The sequence below is a fragment of the Giraffa tippelskirchi genome, chromosome 4 (assembly GCF_054371585.1).
Source record: "Giraffa tippelskirchi isolate mGirTip1 chromosome 4, T2T-mGirTip1v1.2.pri, whole genome shotgun sequence".
In the NCBI taxonomy this organism is placed as follows: domain Eukaryota; kingdom Metazoa; phylum Chordata; class Mammalia; order Artiodactyla; family Giraffidae; genus Giraffa; species Giraffa tippelskirchi.
This window is the reverse complement of record NC_137278.1, coordinates 138,732,303-138,757,082: the sequence shown is the minus strand read 5'-3', so window position 1 is coordinate 138,757,082 and position 24,780 is coordinate 138,732,303. Positions and strand designations below refer to the sequence as shown.

General features: G+C 40.4%; 1 long non-coding RNA gene across 1 annotated transcript in view; it reads left to right on the top strand.

The window, feature by feature from the left end:
- The first annotated feature begins 1,767 nt into the window (after positions 1-1,767).
- LOC145544600 (uncharacterized) overlaps positions 1,768-24,780 on the top strand; it is a 109,771-nt gene continuing 86,758 nt past the window's right edge. Inside the window, exons 1-2 of the long non-coding RNA XR_014081484.1 lie at positions 1,768-1,937; positions 18,371-18,446. This is a non-coding gene — a long non-coding RNA (uncharacterized LOC145544600). The remainder of the gene's footprint in view (positions 1,938-18,370; positions 18,447-24,780) is intronic.

Sequence of the window (24,780 nt, the reverse complement as noted above, 5' to 3'; positions counted from 1 at the left end):
GGAGAGCTAATTTCTCTTGGGAGAGGTTTCAGGAAAATTTTATAAAGGCAGTAATGATTGAGGAGAATGTTAATAGATAAGGGATGGGTTACCAGGCTATATGAAAGAGTGTGAGGGGAAGAGAATTTTCCAGGCAGGGTATGCACAAGGGCAGGGAGGCTTGAAGGAACTTACACATTTTGCAGAACTGCAAGAAATTCAACTTGTTTGGAGATTCAGCTGTTTATTTTGGGGCCCAGGGATGGAAGAGATGAGATGGTGCCCAAGGCCTTTACTGGAGGACCACACACTAGTAGAAAGGTGAGGCACAGGGAGGTTGCTTAGAGACCATAAGTGATTTGGCTTGTCTTGAAGGAAGGGAAGGAGAAGAGACTAAAGGAGAAAAGGGCATGCAATCCTGGCCTAAAGCAAATGGAACTTTTCCTTGTCAGTGGTGAGGAGCCATGGATAGATTAAAAAAAAAAATGGTTTAACAATTTTCATTTGTAAAAATTTACATGTAGTAAAATCTGCTTTGCTTGGTAAACAGTTCTATGAGTTCTGACAAATGCATAAAGTCTTGCATCAGCCCTCATGGACAAACATGGAATAGATCCATCACCCCCAACAGAGTCCCCCAGACTGCTGCTTTGGAGTCAACTCTCCCCCATCCCAGGCAACCACTGGTCTGTTGTTTTCTGTTCCTATAAGTTTGCCTTTTCAAAACATCGTATAAACAGAATCAGATAATATATATGGCTTGCTTCTTTCACTTATTATAATGCATCTGAGATTAATCCATTTGGTGTAGGTTTCAGCAGGCCATTCCTTTATTGCCAGGTGGTCTTCCATGTATATATATGTTCTGTAGATTGTTTATCCACAGAACGGTTGGGGGACATTTGGGTTACTTTAATTTTTTGGCAATTATGAGTAAATCTATAAATATTCAGATGCAGGTTTTTTGCATGAACATGTTTTCATTGCTCTTGGGTAAATACCTGGGAGTGGAATTACTATGTCATGTGGAGAGTATATATTTAACTTTGTAAGTAACTGCCAAACTGTTTTCCAAAGTGCTCATAATCTTTCATTCATTGGCAATGTATGAGAGTTCCAGTTGCTCTGCATCCTTGCCAACTCTTGATGTTGTCAGTTTTTTTTTCTTAATTTCAGTCATTCTCTAGGTGTGTAAACATATCTCATTGTGTGTGTGTTTTTACATTTCCCAAATGACTAGTGATTTGAATATTTTTCATATGTTTTTTCCCAAATGACTAGTAATGTTAAATATTTTTCATTTGCTTTTTACCATCTGTATGTGTTCTTTGTTGAAATGTGTCTTCAAATCTACTGCCAAATTTATTTTATTGGGTTGTTTATTTTCTTATTACTGAAGAGTTCTTTGTATATTCTGGATACAACTTATTTATCTGATATGTGTTTTACAAATATTTTCTCCCAGTTTGTAGTTTGTCTTTTTATTCTTTCAAAGATGTCTTTGGAAGATAAGAAACTTTTCATTTTGATGAGTCTAGTTTATCAATTTTCTCTTTTAGGGAAACCTGCTTTTGGTAGATTTTCTAAGAAATCTTTGCTTAAGCAAACATTTAAGAATTTTCTTCTATATTTTCTTTAAAAAAATTATAGTTTAGGTTTTACTTTTAGGTCTATAATCTATTTTGGGTTAATCTGTGTGTAGTGTAAGAGTTACAAGTAGAGGTTCATTTCTTTTTTTCTTTCTTTTTGAAGACAAGACAATTTTTTAAGAGCAGTTTAAAGTTCACAGCAGGGAGGCGGGGCTAAGATGGCGGAGGAATAGGACGGGGAGACCACTCTCTCCTCCACAAATTTATCGAAAGAACATCTGAACGCTGACCAAACTTCACAAAACTACTTCTGAAGGCTGGCTGAGGACGTCAGGCTTCCACAAAAACTGCGCATTATCTTCAAAAGAGGTAGGAGAAATTATAAAAGATAAAAAGAGAGACAAAAGAGTTAGGGACGGAGACCCGTCCCGGGGAGGGAGTCGTAAAAGAGGAGGAATTTCCAAGCACCAGGAAACCCTCTCACCGGCGGGTGTGGGGGAGGATTTTTTATCTCGGAGGGCAACGTAACTGGGAGGGAAAAAATAAATAAAATCCACAGATTACGTGCCTAAAGCAACTCCCAGCAAAGAACCCCAGACGCTCGCATCATCCGCCACCAGCAAGTGGGGGCTGAACGGAGAGGAGTGGGCGGCATTGCCTAGGGTAAGGACCGGGCCCGAGTGCCCCGAGGGCAATCTGAGGGAGCTAACGTGAGATATTAACCTAAACTGTGGGACAGCGAGAGAGAGAGAACTATCCCGCGAAAAGCCCAACTCTAAGGCACTGCCGGCCCGCTCACAGAACAAAGGACTGAGCGATACCAGAGGAGAGCTAGCCGGCTGCGGACCGCCCCATCCCCCGCCGGACACAGCGGGCAGGCGGGGCCCGCCAGAGCCGGAAAGGGGCAAACTCGGCTCCAGAGAGGGCACCCCCTACCAAACTGCAAACAGGCTCCCAGTTTCTAAGCAAAGACTGCCTGAGATCCCGGAGGGTCGACAGCCGCCGGGAGGGTCGCAGCCAGAGACCAGCTCCCCAGAACCGACACAAAGCACACCGGAGCCGGGCGCGCCCGTAAACCGAGGCGGGGACCAGGGAGGTGATAAGCCGCACCGCCCCAACAGGGGAGAGCGCCCTCGCCAAACTCCTGGCCGCCTGGGCAGCTCCGACCGGGAACGGCACAAGACGCGGGCGAAACCGAGTCTGCGCCTTTGTGGAGTAACCGGGAGCCTGAACCTGAGCGGCTTAGACCTGGGAAGTGCACGCAGCTCAGGGCCCGCTCCCCGGCCGAGTAACCTGAAGCCTGAGCAGGGTAGACGGGAAAGCACACACGCCGTGAGCGGGGGCGAACCCAGTGCGGCCGAGACACTGCGAGCTCACCACACACACGCCAGAATTGCAGTGTTCCTTCCTCCCCACAGCACGATTGAACAAGCGAACCTAAAGAGATCACCTCCACCGCTTTGTTGCAGGGCGGAAATTAGATACTGAAGAGATCTCCAAACAGAAGCCAAATAAACAGAGGGAAGCGCTTTGGAAGGGACAGGCCAACAGATTAAGATCCCTGTAGTTAATACCGACTGCATTAAAAAGGACCTATAGATCTTGAAAAGTATAAGCAGGAATAAGGATCTATCTAAAACTGAGCAGATCCCACACTGCTCACAACAGCTCCAGAGAAAGTCCGGGATATATATATTTTTTACTATTATTATTATTTTTTTTTTTTAATTTTTTTTTTAATTAAAAAAAAATTTTTTTTTCTCTTCTTTCCTTTTTCTTCAAGTCCTCTATTACACCTTTAACTTTCATTTTCATAACCCACTATTAACTTGCAAAAAAAAAAAAACCCTATTTTTGAAGCAAACTACATACATATATCTTATACCTTTTGTGTTTTCCTTTTTTAATGTTTTTTTCCTGTTCTACATTTTTTTACTGTTTCACTGTTTTTTTTTCTTTTTACACTGTTTCCTTTTTTCTTTTTTTTTTTTTAGATTGTAAGTTTTATAAGAGTCTAACCTCTACTCTAGATTTTTAATCTTTGTTTTACATATTTGATATCAACTTTGTACATTTAAGAAGCCAATCTTTAGGACCCATTTTTACTCAGGAGTGTGATCACTGGCCTGATCACTCTCTCCCCCTATTGATGCTCTTTCTTCTCCCTCAGGGAACCTCTATCTCCCACCCTCCTCCTTCTCTTCTCAACCCAATTCTGTGAATCTCTGAGGGTGTTCTGGGTACCGGAGAACACTTCAGGAACAGGATACTGCCCAGATCTCTCTCTCCCCTCTTAATTCCTCCCTTTCTACTCATGCTCACCTCTGTTACCTTCCTCCCCCCTCTCTATGTATCTCTGTGAATCACTCTGAGGGTTCCAAACTGTGGAAAGCACAGAGGGAAGTGCTTACTGGCTAGATTGCTCTCTCCACATTTGAATTCCCCTCTTCCCCTCCTGGTCACCTCAACCCACCCCCCCCACCTCATCTCTCCATGTAACTCAGTGAACCTTTCTGGGTATCCCTCACTGTGGAGAATCTTTTCACCATTAACCTAAAAGTTTTATTATTGAGGCTGTATGGAAGGAGAAGTCTTGAGGCTACTGCAAGAATAAGACTGAAAGCCAGGGGAAACATTAATTAATAAGAGACCATCCAATAGCCTCCATAAATTCACTGAAACCAAGCTCCACCCAAGAGACAATAAGTTCCAGAGCAAGACATACCACGCAAATTCTCCAGCAACGCAGGAACATAGACCTGAGCATCAATATACAGGCTGCCCAGAGGCACACCAAATCCATAGACATCTCAAAAATTAATACTGGTCACTCCATTACACTCTAGAGAGCAGAAATCCAGCTCCACCCACCAGAACACCGACACAAGCTCCCCCAACTAGGAAACCTTGACAAGCCACCTGTCCAACCCCAACCGCAGTGAGGAACCTCCACAACAAAGAGGAACTTCATACTACCAGAATACAGAAGGGCCACGCCTAACACAGCAATCTAAACAAGATGAAAAGGCAGAGAAATACTCAGCAAGTAAAGGAAAATGAGAAATGCCCACAAAGCCAAACAAAAGAGGAGGAGATAGGGAATCTATCTGAAAAAGAATTTAGAATAAGGATAATAAAAATGATCCAAAATCTTGAAAGCAAAATGGAGTTACAGATAAATAGCTTGGAGACAAAGACTGAGAAGATGCAAGAAATGTTTATCAAGGACTTAGAAGAAATAAAAAGGAATCAATATAGAATGAATAATGAAATAAAGGAGATAAAAGACACTCTGGAGGGAACCAACAGTAGAATAACGGAGGCAGAAGATAGGATAAGTGAGGTAGAAGATAGAATGGTGGAAATAAACGAAGCAGAGAGGAAAAAAGAAAAAAGAATCAAAAGAAATGAGGAAAACCTCAGGGACCTCTGGGACAATATGAAACGCCCCAACATTCGAATCATAGGAGTCCCAGAAGAAGAAGATAAAAGGAAAGGCCATTAAAAAATACTCGAGGAGATAATAGTTGAGAATTTCCCTAAATTGAGGAAAGAAATAGTCACAGAAGTCCAAGAAACCCAGAGAGTTCCAAACAGGATAAACCCAAGGCGAAACACCCCAAGACACATATTAATCAAATTAACAAAGATCAAACACAAAGAACAAATATTAAAAGCAGCAAGGGAAAAACAACAAATAACACACAAGGGGATCCCCATAAGGATAACAGCTGATCTTTCAATAGAAACCCTTCAGGCTAGAAGGGAATGGCAGGACATACTTAAAGTAATGAAAGAGAATAATCTACAACCCAGATTACTGTACCCAGCAAGGACCTCATTCAGATATGAAGGAGAATTCAAAAGCTTTACAGACAAGCAAGAGCTGAGGGAATTCAGCACCACCAAACCAGCTCTCCAGCAAATGCTAAAGGATCTTCTCTAAACAGGAAACACAGAAAGGGTGTTTAAACACGAACTCAAAACAACAAAGTAAATGGCAACGGGATCATACTTATCAATAATTACCTTAAATGTAAATGGGTTGAATGCCCCAACCAAAAGACAATGGGTTGCTGAATGGATACAAAAACAAGACCCCTATATATGCTGTCTACAAGAGACCCACCTCAAAACTAGGGACACACACAGGCTGAAAGTGAAAGGATGGAAAAACATATTCCATGCAAACGGAGACCAAAAGAAAGCAGGAGTCACAATACTCATTTCAGATAAAATAGACTTTAAAATAAAGGCTGTGAAAAGGGACAAAGAAGGACACTACATAAAGATCAAAGGATCAATTCAAGAAGAAGACGTAACAATCATAAATATATATGCACCCAACATAGGAGCACCACAATATATAAGGCAAATACTAACAAGTATGAAAGGGGAAATTAACAATAACACAATAATAGTGGGAGACTTTAATACTCCACTCACGCATATGGATAGATCAACTAAACAGAAAATTAACAAGGAAACACAAACTTTAAATGATACAATAGACAAATTAGATTTAATTGATATTTACAGGAGTTTCCACCCCAAAACAATCAATTTTACCTTTTTCTCAAGTGCACATGGAACTTTCTCCAGGATAGATCACATCCTGGGCCATAAATCTAGCCTTGGTAAATTCAAAAAAATTGAAATCATCCCAGCCATCTTCTCTGACCACAATGCAGTAAGATTAGACCTCAATTACAGGAAAAAAACTATTAAAAGTTCCAACATATGGAGGCTAAACAACACGCTTCTGAATAACCAACAAATCACAGAAGAAATCAAAAAAGAAATCAAATTATGCATAGAAACGAATGAAAATGAAAACACAACAACCCAAAACCTATGGGACACTGTAAAAGCGATACTAAGGGGAAGGTTCATAGCAATACAGGCGTACCTCAAGAAACAAGAAAAAAATCAAATAAATCAACTAACTCTACACCTAAAGCAACTAGAGAAGGAAGAAATGAAAAACCCCAGGGTCAGTAGAAGGAAAGAAATCTTAAAAATTAGGGCAGAAATAAATGCAAAAGAAACAAAAGAGACCATAGCAAAAATCAACAAAACTAAAAGCTGGTTTTTCGAGAAGATAAACAAAATTGACAAGCCATTAGCCAGACTCATCAAGAAACAAAGGGAGAAGAATCAGATCAACAAAATTAGAAATGAAAATGGAGAGATTACAACAGACTCCACAGAAATACAAAGGATCATAAGAGACTACTACCAACAGCTATATGCCAATAAAATGGACAACTTGGAAGAAATGGACAAATTCTTAGAAAAGTATAACTTTCCAAAACTGAACCATGAAGAAATAGAAGATCTTAACAGACCCATCACAAGCACGGAAATCGAAACTGTAATCAGAAATCTTCCAGGAAACAAAAGCCCAGGACCAGACGGCTTCACAGCGGAATTCTACCAAAAATTTAGAGAAGAGCTAACACCTATCCTACTCAAACTCTTCCAGAAAATTGCAGAAGATGGTAAACTTCCAAACTCATTCTGTGAGGCCACCATCACCCTAATTCCAAAACCAGACAAAGATGTCACTAAAAAGGAAAACTACAGGCCAATATCACTGATGAACATAGATGCAAAAATCCTTAATAAAATTCTAGCAAACAGAATCCAACATCATATTAAAAAGATCATACATCATGACCAAGTGGGCTTTATCCCAGGAATGCAAGGTTTTTTTAACATCCGCAAATCAATCAATGTAATACACCACATTAACAAATTGAAAGAAAAAAACCATATGGTTATCTCAATAGATGCAGAAAAAGCCTTTGACAAAATTCAGCATCCATTTATGATTAAAACCCTCCAGAAAGCAGGAATAGAAGGAACATATCTCAACATAATAAAAGCTATATATGACAAACCCACAGCAAACATTATCCTCAATGGTGAAAAATTGAAAGCATTTCCCCTAAAGTCAGGAACAAGGCAAGGATGCCCACTTTCACCACTACTATTCAACATAGTTTTGGAAGTTTTGGCCACAGCAATCAGAGCTGAAAAAGAAATAAAAGGAATACAGATAGGAAAAGAAGAAGTAAAACTCTCACTGTTTGCAGATGACATGATCCTCTACATAGAAAACCCTAAAGACTCTACTAGAAAATTACTAGAGTTGATCAATGAATATAGTAAAGTTGCAGGATATAAAATTAACACACAGAAATCCCTTGCATTCCTATACTCCAATATTGAGAAAACAGACAGAGAAATTAAGGAAACAATACCATTCACCATTGCATCAAAAAGAATAAAATACTTAGGAATATATCTACCTAAAGAAACAAAAGACTTATATATAGAAAACTATAAAACACTGATGAAAGAAATCAAAGAGGACACAAACAGATGGAGAAATATACCGTGTTCATGGATTGGAAGAATTAATATAGTGAAAATGAGTATACTACCCAAAGCAATCTATAGATTCAATGCAATCCCTATCAAGCTACCAATGGTATTTTTCACAGAACTAGAACAAATCATCTCACAATTTGTATGGAAATATAAGAAACCTCGAATAGCCAAAGCAATCTTGAGGAAGAAGAATGGAACTGGAGGAATCAACCTGCCTGACTTCAGGCTCTACTACAAAGCCACAGTCATCAAGACAGTATGGTACTGGCACAAAGATAGAAATATAGATCAATGGAACAAAATAGAAAGCCCAGAGATAAACCCACGCACCTATGGACACCTTATCTTCGACAAAGGAGGCAAGAATATACAATGGAGAAAAGACAATCTCTTTAACAAGTGGTGCTGGGAAAACTGGTCAACCACTTGTAAAAGAATGAAACTAGAACACTTCCTAACACCGTACACAAAAATAAACTCAAAATGGATTAAAGATCTAAACGTAAGACCAGAAACAATAAAACTCCTAGAGGAAAACATAGGCAAAACACTCTCTGACATAAATCACAGCAGGATCCTCCATGACCCACCTCCCAGAATATTGGAAATAAAAGCAAAAATAAACAAATGGGACCTAATTAAAATTAAAAGCTTTTGCACAACAAAGGAAACTATAAACAAGGTGAAAAGACAGCCTTCAGAATGGGAGAAAATAATAGCAAATGAAGCAACAGACAAACAATTAATATCAAAAATATACAAGCAACTTCTGCAGCTGAATTCCCGAAAAATAAACGACCCAATCAAAAAATGGGCCAAAGAACTAAACAGACATTTCTCCAAAGAAGACATACAGATGGCTAACAAACACATGAAAAGATGCTCAACATCACTCATTATTAGAGAAATGCAAATCAAAACCACAATGAGGTATCATTTCACACCAGTCAGAATGGCTGCTATCCAAAAGTCTACAAGCAATAAATGCTGGAGAGGGTGTGGAGAAAAGGGAACCCTCTTACACTGTTGGTGGCAATGCAAACTAGTACAGCCACTATGGAGAACAGTGTGGAGATTCCTTAAAAAACTGGGAATAGAACTGCCATATGACCCAGCAATCCCACTGCTGGGCATATACACCGAGGAAACCAGAATGGAAAGAGACGCGTGTACCCCAGTGTTCATCGCAGCACTGTTTACAATAGCCAGGACATGGAAGCAACCTAGATGTCCATCAGCAGACGAATGGATAAGGAAGCTGTGGTACATATACACAATGGAATATTACTCAGCCATTAAAAAAAATACATTTGAATCGGTTCTACTGAGATGGATGAAACTGGAGCCCATTATACAGAGTGAAGTAAGCCAGAAAGAAAAACAACAATACAGTATACTAATGCATATATATGGAATTTGAAAGATGGTAACGATAACACTATATGCGAGACAGAATAAGAGACACAGATGCATGGAACAATTTTATGGACTCTGAGGGAGAAGGTGAGGGTGGGACGTTCTGGGAGAATAGCATTGAAACATGTATATTATCATATGTGAAACAGAACACCATTCCATGTTCGATGCATGTGACAAGGGCTCAGGGCCGGGGCAATGGGATGATCCAGAAGGATGGGATGGGGAGGGAGGTGGGTGGGGGGTCCAGGAAGGGGAACACATGTAAACCCATGGCTGATTCATGTCAATGTATGGCAAAAACTATTATAGTATTGTAAAGTAATTAGCCCCCAACTAAAATAAATAAATTTATAAAAAAAATAAAATAAAATAAAGTTCACAGCAAAATTGGAAGGAAGGGTACAAGGATTTCCCTGATACCCCTGCCCTCACACATCCGTTGTTGTTGTTCAGTTGCTCAGTCTTGTCGGAACGACTCTTTGAGACCCTATGGACTGCAGCACTCCAGGCTTCCCTCTCCTTCACCAACTCTGGACCTTGCTCAAATTCATGTCCATTGGTGAATGGTTGGTGATACCATCCAACCATCTCATCCTCTCATCCCCTTCTTCTCCTGCCTTCACTCTTTCGCAGCATATTTCCCACATACATACACATGCATAGCCTGTCTTATTATCAACATCTCCCTGTAGAATGGTACTTTTTTTTTTTATAATTGATGAGCCTACACTGACACATCATAATCACCTAAAGCCCACAGTTTACATCAGGGTTCACTCAGTACTGTACATTCTGTGGGTTTGGACAAATATACAATGATATGTATCTACCATTAGTATCATACAGAGTAGTTTCAGTGCCCTAAAAATCCTCTGTGCCCTGCTTCATTTCTCCATCTTGCCCTGCCCAACTCTAGTAAGCTTTGATTTTTCTACTGTCTCCATACTTTTAGCCTTTCCATAATGCAATATAGTGGAATCATATAATATATCATATAAGCCTTTTCAGATTGGCTTCTTTTACTTGGAGATATGCATTTACACTCTCACTATGTTTTTTCATGGCTTGATACATCATTTCTTTTTATTACTGGATAGTATTCCGTCGTCTGGATGTGCCACAGTTTATTATTCCATTCAGCTACTGAAGGGCATCTTTGCTGCTTCAAGTTTTGGCAACTATGAATAAATCTACTATGAATATAAAGTTCATTTCTTCTCATTCAAGGTTGCATTTTAGAAAGCTTACTCTGAAACAATGTGGAAAATATGTTGAGGGACAAGAAAAGATTGGGTAGAATTTTTCTCAATTAATTTATCTCTTACTGTTCCAGGACAAGTTGTCCATAATAAGTAGGTACGTAGAGAAAGCATTTCCAACATAGTGATTGCTAGTATCCATGAAGCAATTTAAATGATTTGACTGAGTGGCAAAGTATTTTAAAAACATACCAATCAGTCTATTGGAGTTTGACTCAGTGACTTGGCCACAACACAGCCTGAACCTTGTTTGACCTTTTTTTTAATTGCTTAGTGGATATAAGGAATTTAAAAGGAAGAATGTGTTCTCTTTTATGTCACATAATTGCATATCTGAGTAAAATGATTAGTAGAGGCTTCACTAATGTTCTGGGTGGTGTCATATTATGGGAAGATGGATTTACTTTGATTAATGGATTAAAAAAATCTTAAGAAAATCTAGGTGTTGGCTTATGAGATCAAATACCTGATGAGACCAGTTGTTATTTATTCTGTAGACAGCAAAGATAGGAAAATGCAGCTATTTCTTTTGCCCATCTTGAAGTTTCATTTTCAGTGGATGAATAAAGTCTATGTGTTTCTTCTGAATTCCAGAAAAATAAACGACCCAATCAAAAAATGGGCCAAAGAACTAAACAGACATTTCTCCAAAGAAGACATACAGATGGCTAACAAACACATGAAAAGATGCTCAACATCACTCATTATTAGAGAAATGCAAATCAAAACCACAATGAGGTATCATTTCACACCAGTCAGAATGGCTGCTATCCAAAAGTCTACAAGCAATAAATGCTGGAGAGGGTGTGGAGAAAAGGGAACCCTCTTACACTGTTGGTGGCAATGCAAACTAGTACAGCCACTATGGAGAACAGTGTGGAGATTCCTTAAAAAACTGGGAATAGAACTGCCATATGACTCAGCAATCCCACTGCTGGGCATACACACCAAGGAAACCAGAATTGAAAGAGACACATGTACCCCAATGTTCATCGCAGCACTGTTTACAATAGCCAGGACATGGAAGCAACCTAGATGTCCATCAGCAGATGAATGGATAAGGAAGCTGTGGTACATATACACAATGGAATATTACTCAGCGATTAAAAAAATACATTTGAATCAGTTCTATTGAGATGGATGAAACTGGAGCCCATTATACAGAGTGAAGTAAGCCAGAAAGAAAAACACCAATACAGTATACTAATGCATATATATGGAATTTGAAAGATGGTAACGATAACCCTATATGCGAGACAGAATAAGAGACACAGCTGCATAGAACAGTCTTATGGACTCTGAGGGAGAAGGTGAGGGTGGGACGTTCTGGGAGAATAGCATTGAAACATGTATATTATCATATGTGAAACAGAACACCATTCCATGTTCGATGCATGAGACAAATGCTCAGGGCCGGGGCAATGGGATGATGACCCAGAGGGATGGGATTGGGAGGGAGGTGGGAGGGGGGTCCAGGAAGGGGAACACATGTAAACCCATGGCTGATTCATGTCAATGTATGGCAAAAACTATTACAATATTGTAAAGTAATTAGCCCCCAACTAAAATAAATAAATTTATTTAAAAAAAAAAGTCTATGTGTTTCTTAACTTTCATTAAAATTGATTTAGAAACTGTCAAGTGGCAGGTAAAATCAGAGAATAGGAGTTCAGGCTGTGGAATTTGACTGCTCAGGATCAGCTCCTAGAGACACTAACTGTGTGACTTCTGTAAAGGCACTTAAATACCATGACCTCATTTCCTCCTTTGCAAAGTAGGAATGATATTTACAGTACTTTTTTAAGGGTTCTTTTGAAAATTATTAGAAATAATATCTTAAAATACTTAACTAAAACTGATATATAATATCTGATCAATAAATACCATGTATAGTAAACATTAACCAAATTAAGAGCTTACTTTAAAGCATTGTGCAGAAATAGAATGATGAAATACTATATAACTTCCTCAGGAAGTTTGCAATTTGCAATATATTTGGAATGGCAGATCTGTTAAGAGCTAGCACTTATAACTCAACCAGAATGAAATAAATGTTGTGTTATTTTTACAAGATGAGGGGAAGCTAGAGTGGTGAAGGCTCCCTGGGAGGATGAGAAGAAGCTTCAGTCAAGGACAGCATTTGATCTGAACCTTGGAAGAAGATGAGGAGTGTATAAATGAAGAAGCAGAGAATGACCCAGACGTGGGTCCAGAAAGGGTTTAGAGATCGAGTCTCTTGAGCTTATAAATAGAAAGGGTAAGGGGTGATGGAGAAAGAAGCAATCGGAAAGGCAAGAAAAGAGTAGATTATAAAGGGCTCTGGATGCCAAGAGGAGCAGTGGGTTTGGTTCTAATTATTTTCAATACTTTAAAAATTTTTCATATCAGTGTTCTGAAAAAGCCAGCTTGGAAGAGAATGCATGCAAAGTTTTATTTCCTTTCCTTTGGAAAAAAAGCCCCCACCCTTGTAAATCATTAATGGCCCATTTAAAAAGGAGATTACAGTTGTGAGAGTTACTATTTTTCTGTTCAGCAGAGAAATAAAAAGAAGCATATTGAATTATGTGAAATATGAATTGGTCTCTGTGCTCCAGTACTTATCTAGGACAGATTTATAAATATAAAATGATATAAATGACCATCATTCAGCTCCTTTAATGTTAAAAAAAAAGCTTTTAATGTTAAATCAAGGGTACTGAAAGAGAAAATTTTAGGGAAAAACAGTTGTAGTCTGGAAATCTTAAGGTTATTCTTATTTTCATCTGTGTTCACTTATGTCTAACCAGTATTTGAAGATTTTTAGCTTTCTGCCTACTCTGCCAATTCTTAAAACACTTGAGGAATTGACAATTTACATACTCATTTATTTGTCCCTAAATACATTTTATAAGAAACAGTGAAATCTTAAATTGTTTCATCACTTTTCGATGCATAGTTCATTGCGGAAGAACTAAAATTCAGATAATTAATTTTCAAGAAATGTTTAATTAGTTCTAAAAATGACAGAAGATTGCTTTCCTCAAAAGTTTAATCCAATGTCTCCTGGAATAATACTGGGGAGTAGTGTTGGGAGGAGATGACAAGAAATTGTTTCAAATTCTAGGTTAGGCAAGCAATGCTCTAATTAGTAGATTGTAGTGGAAGGAAAAATTGTCCAAAAAATAAAACATGAAAACAAACTCTTTCAGTGTTCCAAGGATAGATAATTCTCTTAGAGAAGTTTACCTGTATCTCGACTGGGAATTATTTAAATTGTCTATGAAATCTTCAAGTTATTATTCAAAAGAACAACCAAAATAAAAACTTCCCTCAAAAGCTTTGTAGAGGAAAGTTTGGAAGCACTCACAATTTTATTGTTCACCTTTACCTGTTCCTCCCCCATTTCAGAGTCCAGATTGGCTTTAGGAGTTTTCTACTGTGGTATTTTTTTCAGGCTTACCCTCCAAAGGAATTTTCTTTTTTTTATCAAAACTAAGCTTAGTCATTTCCTTAGCACTCTGATAAATGATTGCCAGTTTGAATCTAGTGTTTATTCATTTGTTCATTTAGTATTTATTGATTTCTGTGAATGTATTTATCATGATCTATCATAAATACTTTTTCACTTACTTAAAAGGAAACATGAAAATAATAGAGACTTTAGAGTTCAAAGTTCTGAGGTGAAATTCTGAGTTTACCCTTAACCGCTCTGATGTCTCAGCTAAACTCATGTAACTTCCCTGAACTTCAGTTCTCTCATCTGTAGAAGTGAAGTGAAGGTGGCTCAGTCGTGTCTGACTCTTTGCGACCCCATGGACTGTATAGTCCTGGAATTCTCCAGGCCGGAATACTGGAGTGGGTAGCCTATCCCTTCTTCAGCTGATCTTCCTGAGCTGGGAATTGAACCGGGATCTCCAGCATTGCAGGCTGATTCTTAACCAACTGAGCTATGAGGGACTCATCTGTAGAATGGTGTGAGAAAAATTCCCACCACACAGGGTTTCTGTGAATACCATAAAGGAGAGTTGCAAACTGTAAAGTGCAACATGAATGCTATTTTTAAAAATTAGTAACTCCTGCTGAAGGAACACTTGATAGGCACAGGACACTCTTTTGATAATGTACATTTCAGGCCCATAGGCAGGCAGATGCAGGATAGACTGAGATGTGTGGCAGATGGATGTGCTCTAAAGATGGCTGCAGTAACACTCCAATCTCGTGTGTTCTTCTTGCAATGTGATCTTGGCACATCTCCCATTGAGAGATGTGGTCTGTGTCTCCTGTTGGACATGGAGATGCTGTGACCACCTCAACCAAGCAAGTATGGCAAGACTGACATTATATGACTTCTGAGGCTAGATTATGCAATGCCATGCACTTCTATCATGCTTTCTTGGGACACTCACATTTGGAACCCAGCCTCACTGCTGTGACGAAGTGCCTGTTTACACACATGGAGAAGCCACATGTAGGTGTACTGGTGGACAGCCTAGCTGAGGTCCCAATTGACAGACAGTATCAACCAGCAGTGACTGAAGAGGCCTCCAGATGATTCCAGCCTTCCTTGGGCCTTTGAGTCTCTTCAGAGAGCAGAGATATACCATCTATGCTGTGCCCTCTCCAAATATCTAATCTACCATAATCCTTGAGCAGAGTAAAATAATTGTTTCACACCATTAAGTTTTGAGGTGATTTGTTACACAGCAATAGCTAACAAATAGCCTTACAAATAGCTGTGAATAGAAGCAAAAAGCAAAGGAGAAAAGGAAAGATATTCACATCTAAATGCAGAGTTCCAAAGAATAGCAAGGAGAGATAAGAAGGCCTTCCTCAGTGATCAATGCAAAGAAATAGAGGAAAACAATAAAATGAGAAAGACTAGAGAGCTCTTCAAGAAAATTAGAGATACCAAGGGAACATTTCATGCAAAGATGGGCTCAATAAAGGACAGAAATTGTATGGACCTAACAGAAGCAGAAGATATTAAGAAGAGGTGGCAAGAATACACAGAAGAACTGTACAAAAAAGATCTTCTGACCCAGATAACCATGATGGTGTGATCACTCACTTAGAGCCAGACATCCTAGAATGTGAAGTCAAGTGGGCCTTAGGAAGCATCACTATGAACAAAGCTAGTGGAGGTGATGGAATTCCAGTTGAGCTATTTCAAATCCTGAAAGATGATGCTGTGAAAGGGCTACACTCAATATGCCAGCAAATGTGGAAAACTCAGCAGTGGCCACAGGACTGGAAAAGGTCAGTTTTCATTCAAATCCCAAAGAAAGGCAATGCCAAAGAATGTTCAAACTACCACACAATTGCACTCATCTCACATGCTGGTAAAGTAATGCTCAGAATTCTCCAAGCCAGGCTTCAACTGTATGTGAACTGTGAATTTCTAGATGTTCAAGGTGGATTTAGAAAAGGCGAGGAACCAGGGATCAAATTGCCAACATCCTCTGGATCATTGAAAAAGCAAGAGAGTTCCAGAAAAACATCTATTTCTGCTTTATTGACTATGCCAAATCCTTTGACTGTGTGCACCATGACAAACTCTGGAAAATTCTGAAAGAAATGGGAATACCAGACCACCTGACCTGCCTCTTGAGAAATCTGCATGCAGGTCAGGAAGCAGCAGTTAGAACTGGACATGAAACAACAGACTGTTCCAAATAAGGAAAGGAGTACGTCAAGGCTGTATATTGTCACACTGCTTATGTAATTTATATGCAGAGTACATCATGAGAAACGCTGGGCTGGATGAAGCACAAGCTGGAATCAAGATTTCCAAGCGAAGTATCAATAACCTCAGATATGCAGATGACATCACCCCTATGGCAGAAAGTGAAGGATGAAAGAGCCTCTGGATGAAAGTGAAAGAGGAGAGTAAAAAAGTTGGCTTGAGGCTCAACATTCAGAAAACTAAGATCATGGCATCTGTTCCCATCAGTTCATGGCAAATAGATGGGGAGACAGTGGAAACAGTGACAGAGTTTAATTTTTGGGGCTCCAAAATCACTGCGGATGGTGACTGCAGCAATGAAATTAAAAGATGCTTGCTCCTTGGAAGAAAAGTTATGAACAACCTAGACAGCATATTAAAAAGCAGAGACATTACTTTGCCAACAAAGGTCTGTCTAGTCAAAGCTATGGCTTTTCCAGTAGTCACTTACGGATGTGAGTGCTGGAGTATAAAGAAAGCTGAGCACTGAAGAATTGATGCTTTTGAACTATGGTGTTGGAGGAGACTCTTGAGAGTCCCTTGGACTGCAAGGAGATCCAACTAGTCCATCCTAAAGGAAATCAATGCTGAATATTCATTGGAAGGACTGATGCTGAAGCCGAAACTCCAATACTTTGGCCACTTGATGCGAAGAACTGACTCCTTGGAAAAGACCTTGATGCTGGGAAAGATTGAAGGCAGAAGAAGGGGACGACAGAGGATGAGATGGCTGGATGGCATCACTGACTCAATGGACATGAGTTTGAGTAACCTCCAGGAGTTAGTGACGGACAGGGAGGCTTGGCGTGCTACGGTTCATGGGGTTGCAAAGAGTTGGACACAACTGAGCGACTGAACTGACTGAGCTGAACTGAATAGCTTACCAGGACAAGATCAGAGGAGTTATCTATTCTAAACCTATTCTTAATATTTTAATATGGTTGTAAAGAAAATTGAAACTGCGTTACCTCTTTAATTTTAATAGCTCTACCCTGTAATAGAAAGCTATAGTTATTACTTGCTGGAACTCTAGAGCGGAACAGAGATTTAAAAATATTGGAGTTCTTACCTTTTCTCAAGTGGGACCAAATATAATGATGGTAATTGCCAACAGTCATCCGTAAGACCACTTCCTTAACTTTTCAGTGGAGGGCTAGGGTATTCCTGCTTGCTTGTTTCCACTTTTCCAAGGAATGAAAAGTGAGCCTCTCCATCTCCTTCAATCTCTTCAGATGGAATCCAACAAAAATTGTTTTTGGTGCTACCAACTCTGGCATTTCATCTTTCAGAATAAGTGGCAAGCAGAAAGCAGACACTCAGTGAATAATTTGGGAAGAGTGGAGAAGTATTTTATTCTCTTTGCAGCTTGATAAGACACTTTGGACAATATGCTTTTCCTGATCCCAGATGTCTCAGTTCTATAGTTCATCTCCTTCATCTGTTCAAGAAAATTATAAGCTCTCTCTAAACCTAAGCATTTTGCTCAAATGATTTATTCTAGTACAAATGACTCCCTTTACTTTAAAGTCTAGTAGAAATTTACTTTCTTCATGAAAGTTTCATGAGTTAGAGACAGCCCTTAAACCTTCTTAGCACTTTGTTGGCACTTCTCTTGGAATTCTTAACACCGCCAATGCTTGTTTCCCTGATTAGATTTCAATGCCATTCTTGGCAAGGTCACCATCTTGTTCTCCTTCATGACCCCTACTGTGGTTTCTCAGGAAATGCTTGTTGAATTCCATAAGGCAGGCTGAGGTGGTGCCAAAATTGTGCAATCAGAGTAAAGAGACTTGGCTCCCAGTCTCAGGCCTGAGCCAGGTTTGTCAATAAGCAGATCCTGAAAATGGGGTTGTGACCCCTGAAGAGTCTTCACCTTTCTGGGCCTCAGTCTGCTCCTCTGGGAAACAAAATTTTAGAGTAGATCAGACATTCTCAACTAGGTATGCTTTCTCAACACGGGTCTGGTTCATCCTTGGTTATACATCCTTGACTGGATACATGACTTATAAGATGCCTTCTGCTTCCAGAAATAAACATGGGTTTTTGGATGTTGCTGTGGCTTATACAGTTGGATGGAAGGAAGCGAGCAGATTGGGATCACAGGTTAGTACTTCAGAGACATTCAAAACAGAGTTGAATTAACTTTCTAAATGCTAATAGCTAACATTCATTAATCCAGGCCTTTTGCTAAGGGCTTGAAATACATTCTCGTTTGATCCTCATGATACCCTTAATGAGACTGCTGCTGCTGCTGCTGCTAAGTCGCTTCAGTCGTGCCCGACTCTGTGCGACCCCATAGATGGCAGCCCACCAGGCTCCACCGTCCCTAGGATTCTCTAGGCAACAACACTGGAGTGGGCTGCCATTTCCTTCTCCAGTGCATGAAAGGGAAAAGTTAAAGTGAAGTCGCTCAGTCGTGTCCGACCCTTAGCGACCCCATGGACTATAGCCTACCAGGCTCCTCCGTCCATGGGATTTTCCAGGCAAGAGTACTGGAGTGGGGTGCCATTGCCTTCTCCCTTAATGAGACAGGTCCTATTATTACCCCCCATTTTATAGATGAAGAAACTGTGGCTTAGAAAGGTTAAACAATGAGGCGGGTTGCTAAACTAGGTTACTAAGCACCGAGATTGATCAAACCTAAGTTCTTTGACTCCAGAACCTGTATTTCTACACACCCCCTGGCTGCCTCTCTCTTAGTTTTTGTTTGTATAGTAGGAGATATGCTCATATTGTAGGGAGTTGTCATGTGGTTCTTAAAAATATTGACTTTATTAGTGTATATAATCCCTTTCTCTCACTGATGGCTGGCAAGTGAGGTGTACACTCCTAAGTGTAATAATTTTTATGAAGACAGACCATGGAGACATCATCAGGCTATTTAATTTTTGCAATTTGCAGTGTGCCACTCCAGATTTATACCACAGTGGCATCTTTTTATTCTGTCATACATACCAGGACAGACTGTTATATGAAAAGAACTTGCATTCTGAAAGAAATGCCTGGAGTTGAAGGAAGAGCTGGTGTTACAAGATCACCAAAGACCAGCAAATGGAACAAATCCTGTGGAAACTCACCCAGAGTTCTCATTAGTGGGGTGGGAAATGCTGCTCTGTAATTTCATAGATAGAACCATGATAACCTATTTCCATTTGCAAAAAGTTTCACTCCCTAGCATGATGGAGCACTTAGCACTCATGGCACCCCAGACATTGTACCTGTTTCTGTATGAGAATAATTCCCAGAATGACTTTTTTACCCCGTTTCCCTATCAGTTCATGGTTTCTAGCTTGCCTCCGTAATGCTTCTGCCACCTGAAATGGCTCTTGGCTTCTGCTGAGCACAACTGGTTTTCCCCTCAGGTGTTTTGAGCACCCAATTTCCTAGCCTTTGTGGGCAGAATGCCTTTGCCTTTGTCTGATAGGTACTTTGCTGTAAGGTCAGTTGGGCTGTTAGCCATTTGTGCTCTGTCTTCCAGTCGCTGCCTGATCTCATGACTTGTACCTGCATTTCTAAAGCCTCTTCCCACACTCTCCTTTTCTAGAGGATTATGATCCCCTGTCCCACACCCGCAGTGGTCCTCCTCCACCCTTGACCTCTTAACCTCTGAACAGTAAAAAAAAAAATCCTATTACAAACTGGTAAAGTGATCCTTTCCCTTCTAAAGTCAGTGTGGAATAGTGTAAGTGGGCCTGGTGTAACCAGTCCTTGTGCTTGGAGCTGCAGGAGATGAAGGAAAGACAAAGAAATTGGAAAGGACCTCAGTAGGGTTGTGGAGGGCTGGTTCCAGGTGTTGGGCAAAGTCCCCTGGCTGCCTGTTCCTGGGAACCTGGCACGTGATGTCAGGGCCAGGACATGCAGCCCTGGCCAAGAGAGGGCTTGAAGACTTGGGCAACTTAGTCACTGACATCTGGGGACTTCAGTCCCTCTACAGGAGAGGCCTCCCTGGTGGCCAGTCTCCCTTCCTTGTATTATGGGAAGTGACAGAGTGCCTCACCAAACAAGTGCATTTCCCAGCCTCCTCGGCAAGAAGTATAGCCACACGTGTCTGCCATGCGATCTCAGTAAAGTTCCATGTGAGTTTAAAGTAGGAGGTAACTGAGTGGGGAGGGGCTCCTTTTTGGCCTTTCCTCCTTTCTTTCCTGCTACCTCCTGTGCAGATATTGGAATTTCAACAGCCAACTTGCACCCTGAGGTGCTTGGGAATAGAAAGTATGCCTAATGTATTAGTTTTCTACTGCTGTGTAATAAATTACTACAGATTTAGTGGTTCAAAGCAGCACAAGTTTATTGTCTTACAGTTTCTCTGGGTCTGAGGTCTGGGTAGGAGCTAGTTAGATTTTCTGCTCAAGGTCTCATGAGGCTGGAGTCATTCAGCTATGTTTTCATCTGGAACTCAGGCTCCTCTTCCAAGCTCGTTCAAATTTTGGCAGGATTCAATTCCTTGCAATGGTAGGACTGAGGTCTTTCTTTCCTGCCCAGTGCCTACAGGCCACTTGCAGGTTATAGCCACTTGACCCTCTCACACAAGGCAGCGTTCTTTTTGAAGGCTAGCTTGCAAATCTCACTCAAGAAGGTTTAAAAGCTAGCTTTTTTTTTTTTTTTTTACCTTCCATATTTGTAAAAGCTAGCTTTGAATATCTTCCTTTAAGAAGATCTCAGTACCTCTTAAAGGTTCACCTAACTAGGTCAAGCACCCCAGGTTAATCTCCTTTTTAGATTAAATCAAAGGCACTTGGGACTTTAACTGCATCTGCAAAATCTCTTCACCTTTGTCATATAATATAACCTAATCACGATGGTGAGAGCCATCAGATTCACAGCACTGCCCATGCTTACAGTGAGGCGGTTGTTCTGGGCATATACACTAGGGGCAGGAATCTTGGGACCATCTTGGAGTTCTGCCCATCACAAAGAAGACAGTGGAGATCCATCCAACAATTACCACCATGTACAGGGCTTCCCAGGTGGTGCTAGTGGTAAAGAACCTGCCTGCCAATGCAAGAAACGTAATACAGGCATGTTCGATCCCTGGGTCGGGAAGAACTTCTGGGGCAAGAAGTGGCAACCCACTTCAGTATTCTTGCCAGGAAAATCCCCGTGGATAGTGGAGACTGGCAGGCTACAGTTCATAGGGTCACACAGAGGTGGACATGACTGAAGTGACTTAGCACACACTCACAGAGTATTGGTATGCAGAGATCCTGGTTCTTAATGACCTTGGTGCCTCTACCACCTATAGACTGTTCTTCTTTAAAATGCACTTCTTTTAGATGAGAGACATATCCTCAGTTGATTGAAGCCATGGTATTCAGGCCTCTTTTATCAGCAGCTGAGAACAATTCCTGACTAATTCAGTGAGGGAGCTGGATCAGATAGTTTTTTCATTCTCTGGAGAAAAGAAGACATGGAATTTGAAGTCAGAAGACCTAGCTCCCAGCTTGGGCTTTCTCATTTATTAACTTTGTAACCTTGAGCAAGTTCATATAGTTAAACTTGAATGTCTTAATTTAAAATGGTGATCATCATCAAACTTGCCTTGCCAACTGTACAAGGCTGATGTGAGGAATAAACATGTGAAGGTGTTCTGAGTACCATAAATCTGTGAGCAAATGTTAATGACATGCCATAACCCACTCTTCCTTCTTTCCTTCCCTCTTTTCCACAAAGAGTTACTCTGCATGAACTATTTGTCCAGCATTGAAATAGTACTAGACAATAAGACTTGTCAGAGAGAGTTCCTGGTTCCTGCCATCATGGGACTCAATTCTGTGGGAGAGACAGACATATAAACAGTACAGTGTGAGACTTGCTATGATAGAGGAAAGTATGAGTTAGTTTGAAAGCCCCTGACCTAGACCTAAGGGCTCAGGAAAATCTTTCTAGAGGCTATGGCAAATAATAGATAACCAGATGAATAAATATTAATAATAACAATTACCGCCATGTATACAGTATTGGTATGTGTTAGGAACTGTTGTAAGTGTGACATATATATATGTGTATATATATATATTTGTGTATGTATATATCTGTATGTGTGTGTGTGTGTGTGTGTGTGTGTGTGTGTGTGCGCGCGCACGCGCACTCACTTGGTTATGTCTGACTCTTTGCAACCCCATGTACTGTGACCTGACAGGTTCCACTGTCCATGGAATTTTCCAGGCAAGAATACTGGAGTGCTGTTTCCTCCTCCAAAGGATTTTTCTGACCCAGGGATTGAACCTGCGTCTCTTTCATCTCCTGCATTGGAAGCAGATTGTTTATCACTAGCACCTCCTGGGAAGCCCTAATAACTCTATGACATAAGTACTGTTATTATAGCCTCCATTTTGCAGATAAGGAAACTAAGGCACAGGGTAACTAAACAGTTTTCTCAAAGTAACACAGCTAGTAAGTGGAAGAGCCAGGCTCGGAATCCAGGCTATCTCATTCCAGAGCCAGAGCTTGTAACTGATATTCATTGATAAGGTCGGGTGGGGACTTCAGGCAGACATAACAAGAGAGCTTATTACTCTGAGAAATTGCAAGAAGTTCACCAGGGCTTGAGGAAAACACCAAAGAGTTGGGGGAGAGAGGGAGGTAAGATTACAAGGGCACAGAGAGATAGGATAGGACAGAATCTGGAGAACTTTGATGTTCTACCATGTGAAGCTTTAATATGGTAGATGCAAAGGGATCCTGCATTCATCCATTCCACCAATACTGGCTGAGGCCCTACCATGTACTAGCCACTCTCTGAAGTGCTGGAGACACATTTATGTCCAAAACACACTAAAAGCCCAGTTTTCAAGTTTGCATTCTGGTGGGAGGACTCAGATAATGAAATAACAGAGTAAATTAGGTGGAATATTAAAAGTTGGTAAAGGCTTAGGAAAAAAACAGAAGCAGGAAAGAGTCCTTGGAGGAGTGAAGAGGGGCCTGCCTGAGAAGGTAGAGATCTGAGCAAAGACATGGAAGGAGATAAAAGAGAGTTGTGCAGATATTGGGAAGAAGAATATTCCAGGCTGAGGCTCAACTGCAAAGGTCCTCTTTGCAGAGGAAGGGGTGAGCCTGGCTTCTCTGAGTTACTGAGTGGCCAGTAATAGGAGGTAATGTCTGAGAGGTAATGGTAGGGTGTGGTGGCATGTTGCTTAGGGCCTTTTTTGATCATTTTAAAGATTTTGGCCTTTTATTAGGAGTGAGACGGGAAATCACTAAAAGATTTAGAACAGATGGCTGAACCACGCTGGCTCCATCTTGTCAGCTCCATCTAGGCCTGCTGCCTTACCCCCGCCCTTTCTGTGAGACTGAGCTTTAGCCTGAATTACAAGGAATGTACCCAGGCCAGATAAGTTCCCTATCAACTTGCCTTCATCTGATATGAACCTGGAAGAATGCCTTTTGATGACACAGATGGTTAACGGTCCTGAGAACCTCCAAGGGGAGAGAAAAAACCCTCAATTCCTGTTGGTGTGGACGTGCCTCTCACTTTGTTGTCAGATTCCATTTTTAGCTCTGGCCTCTTGAAATCCCCCTGTACCTCCTGCATTGGAAGGTGAAGTTTTAACCACTGGACTGCCAGGAAAGTCCCTCTTTTCACCTCCTGATACTGCTAATTGCTGGACTCACTGTTTCCTATGTACTTTTCATCTCTTATAAAGCCTTTGGAGCTACTTGCCATATTAAATTCTTAATATTGGACTAGCTGGTATGGACTGTTTTCCTATTTGGATCCTGACTGGGACATATATTTATTGTAGAAATTTGGCCAAAGGAGAATTTTGTAGAAAATACAACAAAGCATATGAAGTCACCACTAACCCCACTATTCAAAGGTACATATGGTTAACATTTTGATGTGTATCTCTCCAGTTTATTTTCATATGCATGTACACATTTTTTTCTTTCACAGCTTTGGAGTCATACTGTATTCTCTGTGATCATCTCTATCTTTCCATTTAATCTATTGAAAACAATTGTCTCATTCATTAGGTATTCTTATAAAACATGATTTTTAAATAGTTATTCTGTGACTTCAAATGGACGTACTGGAATAACGGATATATTTAGCCATTGTTGGTTATTTAGATAGCTTCCAATATTTTGCTACTGTAATAATCCTCTATGCTGAATTTTGGCTTATATTTCTGATTGTTTCTTTAGGATAGATTAAAAGTGTAACTACTATGAGAACAGAGGTTTTGTCTGGTTTGTCCAATAATGAATTCTCAATTCCTTCCTGATGGTGGGCATTCTTGGTGTGATTGAAGTAGGATGACTACATTAAGGGATATTAAGGGACACGTGCAATCTGGGAAAGATTGAAGGAAAAAGGAAAAGGGGGCAGCAGATGGTGAGATGGTTAGATAGCCTCATCGACTAAGTGGACGTAATTTTCTGAGCAAACTCTGGGAGATAGTGAAAGACAGGGGAGCCTGGCGTGCTGCAGTCCATG